The sequence below is a fragment of the Zingiber officinale genome, chromosome 5B (genome assembly GCF_018446385.1).
Source record: "Zingiber officinale cultivar Zhangliang chromosome 5B, Zo_v1.1, whole genome shotgun sequence".
Lineage (NCBI taxonomy): Eukaryota > Viridiplantae > Streptophyta > Magnoliopsida > Zingiberales > Zingiberaceae > Zingiber > Zingiber officinale.
Genome location: NC_055995.1, coordinates 109,619,942 through 109,625,309, shown reverse-complemented (window position 1 = coordinate 109,625,309; position 5,368 = coordinate 109,619,942).

Genomic DNA, 5,368 nt, shown 5'->3' with positions numbered 1-5,368 from the left:
TTTTTGCTTATTTCTGTTGCATAATTAAATTTTCCTAGTTGCATCATTCATCACATCATGATTGTTTGTTCCTTAATGTAAAATATATACTAGCACGTTTCATCTAGATATTTATGTTGTGTGATTTAGTATGCTAGTATGCCTATTGATCTTTATTTTCCTATCTATAGTAGCATGAAGTGAGCATTGTTATTACTAGAAGAATTTGAATGTTGGCCTAGTTTTAGGATCTCTTCACATTATACTTGACTTTGATGGTAGATATTTTTTAAAATAGTCATGATTCATAGAACCGAACTAGTACTCTTGCTGCTATGGTGACCTCTCAACTACATTTTGGTTACTGGATAAACTCAAATCATATAAGCTCATTTAAAAAAATCAATCCAAAAAAAAATAATAAAAAAATGAAAGTTTGTTTAAGTTTGATACTTTGTAAACAATAAAAAAAAAGAAGGGGAAAAAAATAAGGGATAAAAAACTAGTTATCGTAAGTGGAAACAAGCAATTCACCCCTTTGAGACCGGGTTAGGTTACTGGGAAAATGAATGCTATGTTTCTCTTGATATTGAGTATTCCTTTAAGACCTTGTGTAGACAATGCATAACATTTTTGAGAGGAACGAACCTTGCATGTGGCAGGTAAGTGTCTATCATCGGAAGTATGAGGAACACGATTAAATGGAAAATTGACTAGGCTTAAAAGTTGATACTTGAAAAAGTTAAGCCACTTATTACACTGAGCACAGAGAACTTCTACTTAGGTCACACTCAAATAATTTTTGTATCATGCTCATCAATAAAACTATATGATAGGTTTATATTGATTCATTAGAGATTGTTACATGCCATCTACACACATACATCTAAATTACAGGTTTTGCTTGAGGACAAGCAAAGGTTCAAGTCTGGGGGTATGATGTGCGTAAATATTATGATCGTTTATGCATGTTATAACGTGCATTCACTTACTTTATACGTATATATTCTTTGCATGATCGTCTCTTTTATCATATACTCATCATAAATATTCTTTTGTTCGGAGATATGCTCTTTGTTTTGTTTTGTATTGACAGAGACAACTTTCAGAGTAAAAACAGCAATTGTCAACGCACTGGAACGAGGCAGAGAACACGGCTATGCAACCTCGCACGGTCGTGTGGCCAAACAGAGGAAGAACATGGCACGACCATTCAACTCTTGCACGGCCGTGCGACCAAATAGAGGAGGATCCATGCATGGCCATGTAAACCTGCACGACCGTGGCCCCCCGACCAAGCAGTGCATGACCGTGTCCCAGGAGCTGAGCCCCAGATCCACACGGTCGTGCCAATTGGCATGGCCGCACAATGTGGCCAGAAGCAAAAGAAGGCACGACCATGCCACATCTGCACGGCCGTGCCGCGGTGCCCGTGCCCTAACCTATATAAGGGTTAAGAACCCTATTCTTGGGGGCATCTTTGATTCGGGACTTCACTCCTCTCCTTGGGAAAGGGTTCTCCCCTTCAGGGAAAATCCTAGAGGTTCATCCATCGCCATCCCTTGACGTTCCGTCCATCTCCAAAGCAAGGAGGCATCCCCAAGACATCAGAAACCTCGGTAAGCATCTCTTCTTCCCCTTCTTCTCACATCAAGGGTTGTAAGTATGCTTTACTTTATGTTTTGGGGTTGTTCTTCCCTCACAATAGAGTAGAGATCCTCTTCTAGGATTAGGAAGTATTTGTAATGTGATGGAGATGTAGAAATATGTAGATTCGTCATATTTCTATTCAATGACTTGTTAATGCATTGTTCATGATGAATTGTGTGTGTGACATATTTATATTTCTTTGCATGCTTTGTTGATTGAAGTGGAAGATTGTTAATCACGCAAAGGGGATGCCGTAGAGCGTATTGACCAAGGTGCCCTAGTGACAGGGGTAACCCTTTCCGGATGTCTAGGATGTTCCCTTAAAAGGAGAAACAATCCCTTAGGAATTGCTGCTCTCGTAGAAAGAGTGCTCTAGATCATATACCCGAGGGGCCCTAGTGATAAGGGTAGCCCGTTCATGGACGCCTAGGACATTCTCTTGAAAGGAGAGGCAATTCCTCCATAAGGAAGTAGGAAATCGTACCAAATCTCTACCTTTATACTTATTGTTATTTACTAGACATGTATTCTTGTGATCTACCGAGGCATCCTCGTGACAGGATTTCACAGGAATTGTCTCTATTCGATACTTAGGGATATTGATCAATTTAACTTCCTGCAAGAGCATGGACATAGAAGGTAGAAACTAAGCAATCTATGTAATATCTCCTCGCATTATAATGAAACTGAAATCTTAGAATCCACCTCTCAAAGGTCATTCCCTCCAAGATCAATTCTCTCTCTCTCCTCTCTCTTTGTCTCAACCTTCTTTCCCTCTCTTTAATCACACTCGTTAGTTCGTAAGCGTCAAAGCCAACTTTCGACCGTCTAGATAACTTACTTTGTGACATCTCTAGTGCATAATCAGCAGTCCCTATGATTCGACAATCTTATATATTACTGATGACGAATCCGTGCACTTGCGGAATCGTAACAGCAAGTGCGGCTCCCGACCACAAGAACTCCATCAGGATCGCTCTCCAATCGTTGGGGAAGGTTATTCCTTCCATTCGGTCGATATGCGCCACGAGTAAGACCTGTTCGATCGACTGCCCTATGACGATCGACGATAGCGAATTGGCTAAATTTGCCAACTCATGCGCCGCCTGGTTCTCCAATTAGGAGATCTTTTGTATAATGACCTCCTGGAAGTTGGTCTTCAGCTTTCCGAAGGCCTCCGCATAGAGCCAGAGTCAGGCATTGCTTATCTCGAACGTCCCGGATAGCTGCTGAGCGGCCAACTGAGAGTCCAAATGAATGAGGATTTTAACGACCCCCATATGTCGGGCTGCCTGTAGACCAGCTATCAATGCCTCATACTCCGCTTCATTATTGGTGGCTCTGTAGTCTAGCCGAATGGAGAGCTGCATCCAGTCCTCCCGAGGTGAGATTGTAATACCCCGGTTATGAGATTCTAGTTAAGTATGGCTTAAAAGGTTAGATGGTACTATCCATATCACCAAGGTGCACCTTCCTTTTCGGAAGCCCAAACTCAAAGAACTCCAAAGTTAAGCGTGCTTGGCTTGGAGAAATTTGAGGATGGGTGACCTCCTGGAAGTTTTCCAGGGTGCGTGCGAGTGAGGACAAAGCACGCTGAAAGGACCTCCGGTGGTCTGTGGAGCTAGTCGTCAACCCGATGGGCAATTTAGGTAGCGTTCCCGGTTCGGTTCGGGTGGGGCCCACCCGAGCCGGGGCGTTACAGATGGTATCAGAGCGACCTTGCGACCGTGAGTGCGCCTGTGGCAGAAGCACCCAGGGCACCACCTAGCGAGGGAGATTTTGGGATTTGTTTGTGGTGTGATTCGTGGTTACACAACGAGGATGTTGTGTCTTTAAGTGGGGGTGATTGTAATACCCCGGTTATGAGATTCTAGTTAAGTATGGCTTAAAAGGTTAGATGGTACTATCCATATCACCAAGGTGCACCTTCCTTTTCGGAAGCCCAAACTCAAAGAACTCCAAAGTTAAGCGTGCTTGGCTTGGAGAAATTTGAGGATGGGTGACCTCCTGGGAAGTTTTCCAGGGTGCGTGCGAGTGAGGACAAAGCACGCTGAAAGGACCTCCGGTGGTCTGTGGAGCTAGTCGTCAACCCGATGGGCAATTCAGGTAGCGTTCCCGGTTCGGTTCGGGTGGGGCCCACCCGAGCCGGGGCGTTACAGAGATAAACAATATGCACTCCGCTGCCTTTCCGAGTGGACGAGCCGTCAACATATATCTTCCATGTTACCTCCGGCTCGACATTTTGGACCTCTATGACGAAATCCGCTAAGGTCTGAGCCTTGATTGCCGCTCGGGGTTGATATTGAATTTCGAATTCGCTTAGCTCGGTCGTCCAATTGATTAGCCTTCTTGATGCTTTGGGGTTGAGAAGGACTCATCCCAAGGCGTTGTTAGTTAGCACAATGATTGTGTGCGCTAGGAAGTATAGACGAAGCTTCCGAGCGGCGAGAATCAAAGCATAAGGTAATTTTTCAAGACCGATGTAGTGAGACTCTGCATCTTTCAATATATGACTCAAAAAATATACAAGCTGCTACTCTTGGTTGTTCTGCCTAACCAGTGCCGATCCAACGACATGTTTATTGGATGACAAATAAATCCAAAGTGGCTCACCAACAACTAGCTTGGCCAATACATGCAAAGAGTTTAGATATTCCTTGAGTTCTTCTAATGTCTGATCGCACTCGGCATCCCACTGGATTTTTGTAGCTCGGCGAAGTACTTTGAAGAATGGCAGGCTCTGATCGGATGACTTGAATATGAATCTGGATAGCGTCGTGATCCGATTAGTTAGTCGTTGAGCTTCCTTCAAGTTCCGAGGCGGTGGCATGTCTTGCAACGCTTTGACTTTGCTCGGATTGGCTTCAATGCCCCACTCGATGACGACGTAACCCAGGAAGCGACCACTCTTCGCACTGAACAAACACTTGTCGGAGTTCAGCTTCATCCCATAAGTCCTCAGCGTTCGGTAGGTCTCATTGATATTTGCGCATAGGTCAGCAACTCAAAGGGATGTAATTAATATGTCGTCAACGTATACCTCTATATTTTAAATTTTTAATTTTAAAGTTAATTTTAATTTTAATTTTAATTTTTAATTTTAAGTTTAATTTTAAAGTTCTTAGCCATCTCACCCGAAATACATTTTCAATCAGGGAATCCTATAATTTTATGAGATGAGTTAAATTTAATTTCAGGGCTTTGTTTAACTTTATGTTAGATTCAGGTTTAACTTTGGGTTCAATAAATAGACATTCTTTGGATAAACTTCTGGGCTATGGTGAGTCACTTGGACACCATTAGAGTAACCATGCCTTCGAGATTTTTCAAATAGTCCTATCCACTGAACTTAGTATAAAATCTTGGTCTAACTAGTTAGGATTCGTAAGGGGTAACTTCAATTAGTTCCACTAAGTCAAATGAACCAAGTTGAAGTCATATCTTCCTAGACATACATAGACAGAGTTTTCCTGACCTACTATTATCCAAAACTTCACTGTACATTTGCCAAGTTAAACTATTGTCCCTATTTTGGCTAGTCCTAATTACCCAGCCAGGTAAGTTATTATTTTGGAGGTGTCAACTAATTTAGAGCCCTCCCTGAATTGTTGAGTTAGATTTTTAAGTTTTAGATTTGTGTCGATTACTTTTATAACTATAGTGGACTTTATGATAGTTTGATTTTATTTCATTTTTAAGTTTAGAATTTAGTTTTGAAGATTTGTTTTGGTTAGACTTT